The sequence below is a fragment of the Neovison vison genome, chromosome 1 (assembly GCF_020171115.1).
Source record: "Neovison vison isolate M4711 chromosome 1, ASM_NN_V1, whole genome shotgun sequence".
Classification (NCBI taxonomy): Eukaryota; Metazoa; Chordata; class Mammalia; order Carnivora; family Mustelidae; genus Neogale; species Neogale vison.
Window position 1 is genome coordinate 268,118,385 of NC_058091.1, and position 14,603 is coordinate 268,132,987.

Consider the following 14,603-nt stretch of genomic DNA (forward strand, 5'->3'; position numbering starts at 1 on the left):
CTCTCTTTGCCAAGTCTTCCAAACTTCAGCTTTCTCCCACAAAAAAAAAAAAAAAGAAAGAAAGAAAGAAAGAAAAGAAAAGAAAATAGTGGAGGAGAGAATATCTCTCTCAAAGACCATGATCTTGGAATTACATAAGCAATAGTATACATTTTTTTAAATGAAACGCACTACAAAGCAGTCAACCATCATCAATGAACTCCAGATTTAAATGTCAACAAGCCCCATTGGTACAATATATGGGTTAGGAGCTTGGGCCATGACATCAGTCTTACTTGGTGTTGTGGCTTACTGACTATGAATCTGGAGCAAGAGACTTAGCCTCCCCAGGTCTCAGATTCCTCGTCTGTAAAATAAGGGCAATAACAGTACCTACATCATATCGTTAATCATTGTTAGGATGAGATGAGATAGATATATGTCAGATGCCCAGTAGAACACAGGCACTTCACTAAAAACTGCATAAATAAATAGCATTTAACTCTTCCCGCCTTTTAGTCTCCACTTCCCACAATATCCTTCCATACTATGCTCCCCTTGAGGAATGCTGACTAATGGGATCAATTTGGACAGAAAGTTGGGTGTGACTGTGGTTGTGCTTCAGGTTTCCTGAGTCCATGCTCCTGAAAAACAGCAAACATTTCTGTATTAGAAATGCCCTGATGAGGCACCTGGGTGGCTCAGTTGGTTAAGCGTCTGCCTTTGGCTCAGGTCATGATCCTGGAGTCCCAGGATCCAGTCCCGCATCGGGCTCCCTGCTCACCAGAGAGTCTGCTTCTCCCTCTGACCCTCCCCCCATTCATTCTCTCTCTCTCTCTCTCTCATTCTCTCTCTTTCAGATAAATAAATAAAATCTTTTTTTTTAAGTTTTACTAAAAAAAAAAAGAAAGAAAGAAATGGCCCTGAGGTACTCTAGGTCACCATCTCTTACCCATCAAATAGAGATAACGCTGTATCCTATAGCCTGATGTGGAGTGCAAATATTCTCGAGAGTCTGGTCCTTTGCTACATTCTTCACCAGGTCCTGGACATGTTATACTAAATAAGACACATGGACTGACTCCACGGGTCTCCCAGGCTCACTTCAAGTCTCAACTCTGCCACTAACTAGCAATAACATGGGAAAGTCAGTCACCTTGCTTAACTTTAGCTTTCTCCTTTACAAAATGTAGAAAGAGGTATCTGGAATCCCACACTCTCCATACTGAAATGGGACCGAAACAATATAAAGCTTTTCTGATGGTCAGAAACCAACTCTGGCTAAATTAAGTGGGAAGGTACTTTGATAAGGGTGTCAGGTGACTCAAAGTATCAGCTCCCAAACTCAAAGTCCTGGAAAACAAGCAATATCCAAGAGATCCACAACTATTTTCAAAAGGTACACCAGAGGGAGAATATGACCATTGCTAGAACCAGTGCCATCACTACCCAAAGATGCAGCTGTTGCCACTAGGTCTACCACTATGAATAATTCTACCTAAATTTCACCGCAGCACACAACTCAAAGGGCCAGGATGGAACATCCAGTTGGCTGAACCCAGATCATCAGTCCACTGTCTAGTTGCCAGGGGTTGGTGAGAATGGAACTAGATCCTATCAGCTTCCAACACGGAAGGCAGAGCACTACTTTTCTCCAGGAGTTACACAGGAGAGAGCTCTACAGAGGAGGGGTATTCAGGTACTGAGCATTCCCCCAAATGGTAAATACCCCCTTGAAGGCTATAAACATACTGTGCACAGAGTTGACAGTTATGTCTCTGAATCGTGCTGACTGGACAGAGTTCAAATGCCTATGAGTGGGGTTGATTAGGACTTACAGACCTAAGGAGCACATTCATTGTGTTTTAAGAGAAAGAAGGATGAATTATCCATATCTGAAAGAGATTTACTGTAAGAGCCCACGGGCATTTCCTAGAAAAATTCCAATAGTTTCATGCTGTTAGGACAAGTCATTTGTGTAACTTCTACAGGGGAAATGGCTTATTGCTTTATTCACTAATACCAACCTGTCATCTCGTTACTATTGATTAGTACTGAATGGCCGACGGCATGTTGGCAGACACTGGTCCTTCCAAGATTGGCCCTGACCTGCAAATCCTCCTACCCAGAACCAGGTACTTTCTGAAGGCTGTAAAAAATTCTCCAGCCAGTGGTTCTTCCCCTATTTCCTCCTCTGCCTCAGGGAAAAGGAAAAAATAAAAAAGAATGAAGAAAGGAAAGGAGGGAGGGAGGGATGGAGGGAGGAATGAACGAACGACATATATGAATTAAGGGAGAGAAGTATTTTAACCTTGCCGGGAACTGTCTTAAAGGTCACCTTCATTCAGTAAATATATTTGTTATGCAGTACTGAAAATTTTTAGAGTTAGGACAGGAGAGGGGAGAAATAATAGCTAGCTTTGGAGCTTGAGTCAAGTCTTGCTTGGGGTTGCCCGCCACCCTGGTACCCTGCCAAAAGCACGCTTTCCCCCTACCTCCTCAATCTTCCTACCTACCCCTATACCCCTTTGTAATAAGCAGCCTAGATTGCTGTCATTTCATACATATACACAGGGCTCCCCAGAGCTTGGAAACTCTCGCACAACTGTCTCCTTGATAGGCATCTAAGAAACAAATGAGGAGAAAGGATGTCTAAAGGCTCCATTAACATTGTTAGGTTAGAAACGTTGACAATAAGTCGATTCTTTTTGACATGACTGTCCTGGTAATGAAGGGACATTTCTACATGACTCTTCCTAATGTAAGATAAGATATGGATGGCCTCTGATTTTTTTGACACATGTCCAGTATATCAAAGGGGTGGGAACTGGTATTAAAAAAAAAAATATGTTGCTTCAGTGACACATTAATAGGAACCCTGGTTGGGAGATTAATGATAATGCTACCTTGTGCTTGAGTGTTCCGGCAGCTCACCTGGGAATGAAAGCTGGGATTCCTAGAAGAGGGGCTAGAAAACTCAGGGACCTCCACCTAACATCTAGAAGGAGTTCCCTCATTTGCCCACAATCCCAGAAAAACAGCAGGAGGAAAGGAGTTGCCCACACTCTAGAACATCACTTTTCATGTGCCGCTGGCTGAGTTCTGAGTAGGGGTAACTGTATGGGCCTGGTTACGACTGGTTAAAAAAAAAAAAAGGGATCTGCTGGCATTGGTAGCAGACAAGAACTGAGCTATGTATGTGAGATAGGCTGCTGCAGCAGGGAAAGCTGACCCTTTAGAAGGTAACAGAATGGAGAAGCAGCCAAGAATGGCAGAAACATAGCTCTTTTAGCATCCAGTTGTCTCCAAATGCTCAGGTCCACCTACAGAGCTCAAAGAAATACTAAGAGGGTCACACTTGATTGAAAACAAAACAAAATAAAACCCAGACTCTGTGATCCCATTTCTTACCCTGCCCTACATTTTTTTTTTTCTTTTTCCATGGCACCTACCACCTTCTGACATATAATAAAATTTACTACTATCATCTTGGGTTTATCTCTGACTCATGGCATGGATCTTTGTTTTGTGTGTCCCAAACGACCAGAACAGTGCTGGCACATGGTGGGCGCTCAGTAAACACTTGTTGAATAAATGACTGGCTGAAGAAAAGTGCCAAATGTCAATTTTGTTTTTAAAGATAGTATAGCCCAGATAGCTCTGTCAGTAGAGTATCAGACTATTTAAACAAAACAAAACAAAACAAAAAACAACCAAACATACCAAAACGAAAAAGAAAAAACAAAAAAAACCACCTTTACGAAGTTAGTTAATTTGATTTTGGCAAGCTAATCATACTGTATGAATGAGAGACTGTATTATTATTATTATTACTAAAGAAATAAGTAATTGTCAAAAAGATTCAAGGGGAAAAGCAAGTACTTTGGAAAAGGTGAACATTCAATAGAAGGTTCCTAAAAGCAAAAGATGGACTATCGAAAAGCTGCTTGTTCACTCTCATGCATTTATTTCCCTTTTGATAATAATACAAACAGTTCTTGTACTAGCAAAAATAATAACAACCCATGTTTATCAAGACTTGACAATGTCCCAAGCAGGAGGCACAACTATTTCAATCCATTATTTCGCTTAATTACCTTAGCAACATACTGGAGCACCTGACAAGATTGTCACTGGTGGTCCACAGAGAGATGGAACAATTCCTTGTACATCATACAGTTTGTGTATGGCAATTCTGGGCATTAAACAAATGTTTCTCATTCTGGGCTGCAACTTTAGGTCCTGTGTCATACTACCTTTTTTATTTTTCCATTCTCTCTTTTTTCCCCATTATTATTATTATTATTATTATTAGGCTTTTATTCACTGTCTTTTCCTCCAGCCAAGACCAGTAAAAGGAAGAATTAAGGAAGGGGAAGAAGCAATTTTTTCCTAGGAATGGGGAAAGCAGAGAAAGTGGATACACAATAGAGAACCCAAACATAATTTCAGCCAATCTTCCCTAGAATACATGATACTATGGATGCAGTTAGGAGATTTATATGAACGCAAATATGCTTATATGACTCTCCTCTCTTTAATCAGTTTAATCTCAAACGATGAAGATGACACTTCTTATCGAAGAGCGGGTCCCACCTGTGACCTGTGTACCTGATCTACCTCCTTTCTCATGTTGGCTCTTAGCTCAGTCACTTACAGTCCCACCTCCAGCTTCACAGGGCAGATGGTGCCAGATGGTTCACTTACAAGTTCTGCTATTGAACTGCTGAGCTGTTGCCAAACTCTACCTCCTTTGAGTCCGAAGAGTTATTCAAAGATGCCTCAGGTGTCCCCGGGGGACAGGCGGGGGACACTTTACCCACAAGGGCTCTGCTTTTATCTATTTCACACCTTAAATTTCTGAACCAGATTTGTTTGTAAAGATTCATCAGAAATAACAGAGAAACGTATGAAATCACAAGATAGAGAAGCACAGCTTACTAGACTTGGCTGACAGTTAAGGAAATCGGGTCCTGGTTGTCCCCTTGTCATGCAAGGCAAGGGACAAATCATTTAACCCTCTGAGACTCAGTTTCTTTGTCTACAAAATGAGAAGATTGTGTTTAATATTGGTTAATCAGTTGTGATAAATGTACTAGAGCAATGTCAACAAGAAGGGAAATGGTACAGTCTATACAGGAACTCTCTGTAATTCCTGCAACTTCTATATCAATGTAAAACTATTAAAAATTCTCTAAGTTTACTAAAAATGTTTGAATAGAACTTATAAGATCTGCTCCAGCTTAAAAAATTGCACTTGACATTAACCTTTAAAAAAAGCTACCTTGGCAGGGCACCTGGGTGGTTCAGTGGGTTAAAGTCTCTGCCTTCGGCTCAGGTCATGATCCCAGGGTCCTGGGATCGAGCCCCGCATCGGGCTCTCTGCTTGGCAGGGAGCCTGCTTCCCCCTCTCTCTCTGCCTGCCTCTCTGCCTACTTGTGTTCTCTGTCTGTTAAATAAATAAATAAAATCTTAAAAAAGAAAAGAAAAAGCTACCTTGGCAATTTATCACTTATGGACTTTCAACCGTACCTGGAAATTCAGAGGTAAACTTTAATTTCCAAAACAGTTTCAAATATTGGTTTATCTTAGAAAATTATGTTCATCTGGATCCCAGAGTTTCCTTCTTTGGGTATCTTTTGTTATGGAATCTTGGGTTTCTTCAGCCACCTTTGCTTTCCTAGTCCTCCTTCTCCACTGCTGGTTTTCTAGCTATCTTCCCAGGTTCAATTCCTTCAGTAATACATAAAAAAAATAGATCATTTTCTATGCACCTACTATATTGGTTCATGATATGAACCACAATTATGCATGGTTAGATACAGAGCCATAGACAAAGATATAGGTATAAACATAGATACAGATACATACACAGATAAATACATGTATAGATATATAGATCTTCACCTTTACTGTACTAATGCTATTCCCTTAAAGCCCTGCTGGTACCATAATGAAGCAGACAGTTGAAGACTTGACTAAGTTTAACAAGACAAGTCTCAATTATCAATAATAAACTTTTCCCTATCAAATTTCAGCCCCTGGGTTTTACTGTCATCTTCTGTGTTCTTTTTGAATTCCCCATCAGCATGCGACTGTATCTTGCTGGTTCCCAATTCCCCACATAAGAAGTTCTCATTTAAAACATTACTGATATTCACAGACAATTTTAATATATATTGGGGTTTTGAGAACATGGGGTGAAGGGGAATGTATCGGCTCTACCACTTCATTTCATTGAACTGCCCTTCTTGGCAGGGCTTCCTGCCCCCTTTCCTGACCCCAAATCCCTTATAGATAGTTAATGACAATGCATAGGCTTCCAAAACCCCCCAAACACAATCAATTCTGTGGGGACTTTGAGCAATCTATAAATCAGGTGTTTGAAACCAAACTGCACAGCTATCACTGACTAGAGTAGCCCTAATGAAATCTTAGCTATTTGACCTGCTAACTTGAAAGGAGTTTAGAAAAAAGAAAATCTATTAATCAATTTGTTTCTTGAGGCAACTTAGCAACAGGGATCCCAGTGGTGGATTGGGTGCTTTTGCTAACAAGCAAGTTAGACTGAATGAATATTTAGTTGCATCAACTTAATTTCACTTTTAGGATACTGATTTTCATTAGGAAGATTCAATATAAACTTCTCACCTGTATCTGAAAAAGATACAGCTGTTTTTTCCCTTTTGAGACTTGCTATAATTCATATATATTTCATGCTCTATACAGAATATCTGCAGAAGCCCCTTACAACATGGGAAAATTTATGGAATTTTGTCTGGCACCCAGAACTCTCCTTCATTAGGAAACCAGGAAAGAATGATTTCCAAGTCCCATACTTCAAAGATCAATCCCCAACTTTTTTTTTAATTCATATGCTTTATAAAGCTTTCTCATTGCATCTTTTAAATATCCCCACTATCCAAGGAACATTCATTTATTTGTTCATTCCTTTACTCGTCACTTGTTTGACAAATATTTATTTAGCATCTACTATATCCAGGCACTATACTAGGTGCTAGGGATACTTTGGTAAGGGAAAGAGCCTTGTGGAGCTTATAATCTAGTGAGGAATACAGATAATTAACAAGTAAATAAAAACAGAATTGCCTTACATAATTGCTATGTGTAAGTGTGGTAAATGCTTTAATGAAAACCAAAAGGAAGCATAACAGAGTATTCTCTGCTTAATTAATAGGGGCAAACCAGCTTAGATATGATGATCAAGGAACAATTAAAAACTAGTGTTTATTGAATGTTGTTCTAAATATTTTACATATATTTTCTTATTTAAACCTCCAAATAAACCTATGGGATAGATATCATAACAACTCGCGTTTTTAAAAAAGTTTTATTTATTTGACACAGAGAGAGATCACAAGTAGGCAAAGAAGCAGGCAGAGAAATAGAGAGGGAAGCAGACTCCCCGCGGAGCAGAGATCCCGACTCGGGGCTCAATCCCAGAATCCTGAGATCATGACCTGAGCAGAAGGCAGAGGCTTAACCCACTGAGCCACCCAGGTTCCCCACAACCCGCATTTTTTAAAAAGGGAAACTGAATAACAGAAAGGTTAAGGAATTTGCCCAAGATCACAGAGCTAGCAGTTAGCAGATTTGAACTTTAATCCTGGCAGGCCTGTCCCAAGCTCTCAACCACTATACGATCCTGCCTCCCTGGAGAGGTGTTATTTATGCTGACACCATCAAGCTTGCAGTGAGGTGTCCATGCAAGGAAAAGGGCAGAGTTTTCCATGAAATCAGAGCAGCATGCACAAAGATCCAGAGGCAGCAAAGCGGTGGGCATTCAAGAAGACAGGCAAAGCTACAGCATAATAGGTAAGAGAGGAACTTTATTTTCTGTATGTGCACTGTGAAAACATTTTAATATTTTCATAAGACTATGTATTGGTCCCAAACCCGACCTTCTGAAACACCCCAGGTGAAGGCTGTCATAAATGGGCTCATTAGAGCACCGATAGAATGATACTGAGCTCCAAATCTTATCAGGACCTTCAGAGCTTCTCTAACTCTACAGAGTGGGCTCTTTTAACCATTCTTTTGGTTTCCTAAGGCTGTTTAATACCCGTCCATGAGACCAAATTTGAACCTCTTAAAGAGAAATCACCATCACAGTCATCTCTGTGGCCTCAGACCCTTAGAACAGCATATGGCACAAAGAAGTGGCTCAGTGAAGAAGGAATAAATGACTCGTGAGTGAATAAATGATAGTGCCTTGGATAGAGGATGAATCAATAAATGTTTGAGAAAATCTGAGGGAAAGAGTAGGGAAGAGCTTATTACAGCTCAGTGTTGGGGGCTGGGGGCTGGGGGCCCGGGCAGGAAGTCACCAGCGGGAGCTGGTTGGGGGATGAAATTATTCAAGGTTCAAGGTAAACATCCCCACACCTCTCCCTGGGCTGGAACTATAGGAGTACTGCCTTGGTTTTTGGTTTCCTTCTGCCTGGAGAGAACCGTGTTTATGGACCTATTCAGCTGCTGGGAGTTCCAGGGGGAGATGACTTCAGAAGTATGATATTTAAGAGCAGGAGGAAGGAACGGCTCCATAAGGATGCCGGGCCTCTATTTATTCCACTCCGTATGCCAGGCTCCAAGCCTTCTCGGCTGATTCCCATTTGTCTTTCTCCTGTGGAATATTTCAGATTTACAGTGCCATCTGTTGAGGAGCACAGGCCCAGGACGTCACGGTTCAGCCTGCAGCCCTTCTGCCGCCCAAGGCGGGGAGGCGGCCCCAGAGTGCAGCGGCTGGTGCCAGGCTCGTGACTTCCCTGCCCGCGCCAGGCTGAGTGATGGATTAGGGACCCCACCAAACCCCCTCCTCTTATTTCTGCATCTGGATTGGTGGCCTAGGCCGGTTTCTGGTCCTCCGTGTACAACTGTACCTTACATTCATATTCTCTACCTCTCTCTCTCTCTCTCTCTCTCTCTCTTTCTCATTGTCTCCTGGCTTGGATCTGGGCTCCCTGGGCCTTTGCTCTACTGCACTGTACATTAACTCCCCTCTCTTCTGGCATTTTCAGAGACTGCCTTTGCCAGGGCTCTAGGGGGTGGCTGCTGAACTCTGCGACTCTGACTAAGGAATACTGTCATAAAATTGCTAGGTATCATTCAGACATCGAAGGGCACGATGCTTCAAACATTTGGATGATTTTTTGGTGGATTTGGGGTCTATCCATGTGTCCCATCTCACTCAGGAATGCCTCTTTATTTCCAAAGCAAAACTATCTGCCTGGAACTGACACATAAAAATGTACTTCAGCTCCTTTTCCATGGCAGGCACCGGTGCAATCAACAGGCCCCATGCATGCCCTAGAATTTGCAATTGGGCCATCTCCAGCATCCCAGACTGAAGAAGTAACAGGCGGAAATGCAGGATTGATGGACAGGAACCTGCTCTGTCATTCAACTTGCATCACCTCCTGCCGGAACAGCACATTCATCTTTTCAGAGTGCCTTCTTTTGCCCATGCTTCTTCTGATAGGCTCCCATAACAACCCTGGGAAACACACAGAGTGGGTCTCATCACTCTCGTTCTCATTTGGCTGATGAAATTCAAGGAGGATATGTGATTTGCCCAAGGTCATGCTTTTTTGTTTTGGGGTTTTTTTTCTTTGTTTGTTTGTTTGTTTTTTGGTGGCACATCTTCTAATTCATAATCTACTATTCTTCCCTGGGTATCAGATTTGTACTCCTCATTTCTGCTTTTCTTAACCATAAAATATTCATACTTATGCTGGTATTCCCTGACACATAACCAAACGCTTGATTTTATAGTTCGCCTTTGAGGATCTCAGAGCCTTAATTCAGGAGTAGTTGAGTAATTTTAGTAATTCATACATGACTGGGTTAAAATCATGTAAGCGTGGACTGGCCCGGTTTCCCTAAAACTACCTATGCAAATGTGTGTGCCAGGCAATTTGCTAAGTAACATCAACAGTTAACACTGAATAAGCATTAACCCTATGCCAAGAAGCCTTCTGCTCTCCATGAACTTAAGCTTCACCATGACTCTACCTGGTAGGTAATATTCTCTTCACCATCCAGGGAAAAGAGAACTGAAGCAAACAGGTCAAGAAGTTTGCATAAAATCACACAGTGATTATAGTTGAGGTAGGATTCGAACTCCTAACCACAGAGGCCATTCTCCTAATCGCTTTCACTACAAATTAAATAAGATTGTCAATGGCAAAGAGAAATTGAGGGAGCAGATATTTAGACAACAAAAGAAAAAAAATGTCAAGAATTCTTAAATGACAGTCTTCTGTACATGATGGACTATGTATAAAAAATTCTTCCCTGTTCTTTAAAGCAGGCTCTGAAAAATCATATCTGATATCCATTAAGTCAGATCATATTAAAGACATTCCATGTTAAAAATCAGACAAAGAGATTAGGGAATTATTTATTTATTTATTTATTTTGCCCCCCTAGTCTGACTAGCATTACTGAATTACTGTGTTATTTACTCTCTATTTGGATTCCCAACACACAGTCACCCTGCCTGTCATCCTGGGTGTGTTACACATTTTATAGCAGCCATGTAATAATAGATAAATCTCATCACACAGTCTATTTACAGGATCCCTCAGCCCCTTCTCCATCTGCATGTTCAAGATTACAACTTTATCAGTGCAAATAAAACATCATGTGCTAAAAAAAGCCATGAGATGTGATCAAAAGCCAATGGGCCAGAAAAGGCAAATATGGCAAAACAAGTTGCTCACTTCCATGAAAACAAATAAAATTTTAAGATGTAACAAACTCAGCAATTTCTTTTACTGGCAGCAAAAATTATCTCTCCATTCCCTGGCACAACAGACCCAACTATATGAAAGCCCAACTCTGAGACACAGAGCTGTGTCTGAAAACAGTGGAGCTGGGGTGTCAGAAGAGATTAAAAGGGCAAAGAACCATGGCTCAACAGAAAAACCTTCAAAATTCCTAACAATTCACCAGGAAAAAAATGCAAATAAATTCATCATTAGCCTAGTCCTAAGTTTAACAGTTTCTCTCCAAACATATGCTTTCTACATTTTTGATGAGATGTAAATTAATATCCTCTTTTTTGTCCTTAACATTGAGTAATAAAGACTTAACTCAAGCCAATGCCTATGAAAATATTGGGGAAAACTATTGAAAAGGTTTGTAATATCATGTTCAGATCTTTGCAAAATTTCTACTTTATTTTCAGATTTGCTTCTCTTTAAAGTGAAACAGTTAAGGCAGAGAAAAGCAGATACAGCTTATGTGAGATTACTTTTTCTTAACCTATTCAACTTTTTATACTAAATTTCTTTGGGGAAAAGAATGATTCTAAGGATAGAGAGCCCGTTGGGGTATTTTAGAGTGATTCCAAGATAGGAGAAGATAAAGTATCCTTCCAGAGTAGATAGAGAAAATGGTGCCAACCAATCCTCAGGAGCCTGAATTCTAAACATAATATGAATCTGTGGCCCCACACATGGGGCCCAATTTCCCAATTAAAAAGAAAAAAAGGGATTGGAGAGACTTATTAAGCAAGGTGACTCAAAATCCAATTTTGATGACTTAAGCATAAGTGCATCAGCAAGTTGTGGATTAAATTTCCTTTAATATACACCTAGGTCTAGGAATACTAGAAAAAGGAGATTGGGGGCTGGGGGGAGAATGAGCTTTACATTTCCTTCTCTCAATGCTTGAGTAAAAAATGTCTGAAGACATTTAAAAATCAAAACACACAACCAAAAATTTACAAACCTCAAACAGATTTTGTTCTTACAACATCTGAAAGCTAAAGACAGAAGCAGGAGAGAAAGAGAAAGAGAGAGCAAGAGAGAGAGAGAGAGAGAGAGAGAGAGAGAAGGAAAGAAACTTAGAACTCCACTGAAATCCTACCTTGCATTGTGAGAGCAAAGGAATTCTGACACAGTATATTGTTTTTCTCTGTCATCACCACAAATCTGTATTTCAAGCTAGGAACCAGCATATTGTTTCCATTGAGTGGGATTAGCAAAATTTGTTTCCAGGAAAACTTTAAAACTAGCCCCAAGTTTCAGTCTCCATCGGTTAGGTCATAAAGAACAGCAATCAATTCCAAACTTTGATGGCTGTTCATGGTGTCATTTGCTGCTACACATCTGTTTAACTCGGAAGTGACGTTCCCAATTGAGTGTGTTTTCTGCAAGTTCCCCCATGAAATTACTTCAGTTTTATGTAGAGATCATTGTGTACATTTCACGAATTCATATAGAGCTAAAATAAATAGACACTTTCAAGCTTCACAGTTTCCAATCTGATATTTTTCCAAATCCAGGAGAAAAAGGAGTGGGCAGGGAGGAGAAGAGAGAAATGATTGAACATTGTGTCTTTGAAGAAAATATGGCAAAAAGTAGAAAGGATTATTTTGAAGCTGTAAAAGTTCTGGAAAGATTCCCTTTACAGATCATTATAGCATAAAGTATTATTGTTCTTTTTACAGAGACTGACTCATTTTTTTTTTACTCTCTCCTATAGATGCTTCGGCTGTTATGTTCCAGAAGTCCCCAGTTTCACAGCTTCCTTGGCCGGCCAGGGCAGATGCTATAATTCTTCCTTGCTTTCCTACACACAAAGGTGGGACTGTCAGCCTTTCACCAACAGATAGGAGGCTTGTCTCCACTCACGGGTATTACCATTTCTGCCCAACAGTGAATTGATTCTTACCCCACTCCAGAGCCGAGCCTGGTGTGGTGGGAATTCCAGGTCAGAGGTAAAAGCAAATGTTTCTGGAGACACAGGAGAAGCGAGGGGGAGTTTAATCTCAATCCTCCTGATTTAGAGTCCCGGGGTAAATGCCGCTATAACAAGGCTCCAAACCAACAACAGGATGACATAAGCTCTTCCATTTCTAACCCAGTTACCTACCAGAACCCAAAGCATCCTGAAGCTCATGATGTATAAATTTAATTTCTCTTTTATGGCCGGAGCAGTATTTTCCATGATTTATAAATCATTTGGTCGGTGATTTCTTTGAAATCTTTGCCTCATTTATGCTCTTGACCTCTTGACCTCCTGATACATTTATTTATGCCAGAGATCTCTCTGCAGTGGTGCAGTCTAATGTCATTTGCCTGAGACTGGGTGGCTGAGAGGCAAAGAAACAAAGACAAGCGTTTAAGGAGGTTTGTGATGCAAAAATGTGTGTTTAAAAAGGAGGATAAACAAAGGAAAATGTGAACACTTAAACCATATTATTCCTGCACTATTGATTTATTGCAGGAACCCTCTATTTATTGAATACTTTATGGGTATCTGATTATATGGCAGTTGATGGGGCAATGAGAGAATACTGATCCTCACAGCAAAAATATTTGCTGTAAATGTCATGACATGCCTTGTCTATAATATGATTCTTTCCAGATGGTTATTTTTCAAGTTTCAGAAATGGAAAAATATGCCTTAAGACAAGTATACATAAAAATGATGCCTTTCTTCTTTGTCTCTTCTTGATTTTCATTTATTAATCTCTGCTGTTTACTATGAAGCAATGTGCTCAAGAAATCTGGTCAGAATGACATCTGATTAATTGGGCAGGGCACTTCCTACATAGCTCTTTGCTGATAACCCAGCTGTCCAAGAACCATTTCATTATAAGAGATGCAGAGGCAGGCGACAGTCACAAAACCACTGGGAAGCCGGGTCTGCTCTAACAGATTGGCACAATTTGTATCACTGGTGCTCAGAACCTACAGGGCTTGCATAGCCCAGAGCCAAGGACAGGCTCTGCCTCTCGGGACAACCTGTATTTCTCTACACCATTTACTCGTTATTGAAACGTTGTGAAGAAAATGGCTCCTCTCCGACACTCCCTAATCCATTTACCTGATACAGAATTAGTTACTCTGGTTTTATAGATATCTAAATGGTGAGACATGCATGCACACAAACACACACGTAACCAAATAGTCTTTCACAGACGTATTCTAGAGGTAAAATATAATATTGGGGTAGCTGTTACAGCTTACGTTAACAAGGCGCTAATGTGGAACAACTGATTTTTGATATTTTAGAAAGATAAGTGTTTTAGCTCCTCTGGCTGCTCTGTTTTACTGAGAAAGTATGTCGTTTGCACATTCAATTACGTAAATTCAACCGCTGTCTACGGTCTTAGTGGAAAAAATAATGAGAGGGAAAGATAGAAAATTTAAACAGTGCATGTGTGATTTTTGCCCTCCATTCTTCTCAAAAGACACAAGTACCATGGTGACTGAATCAGGCATCCTGAATCGGCAGGTCTCCCTACCTCTGGTCCTGGTTTTCTCGTGCCTCTCACATTGGGAGCCTTTTGCCGCACTGAACCTGGCTCAAGGATAAAGCTGACTGCATCATTGTTTTCACCGTAGATGCTGATGCTACACATGAGTGCTTTAAAATGGGGCTAACTGCAGCCCGCATCACAGCTAGGAATCCTGTGTGAATAGGCAGAGTGAAAGGTGCTGAGAAACAGCAAGTTACAAACCAGAGAGTTACAAAGTCCAAAGGCAAAATAGAGGTGCCAAGTAAGAATCCAGTTCAAGCAATCAGAAAGGTCACACAGTCAGTGGAAGGTGACAAAATGTTCGCACCGGTGATTTCAGAGTAGGAACTGT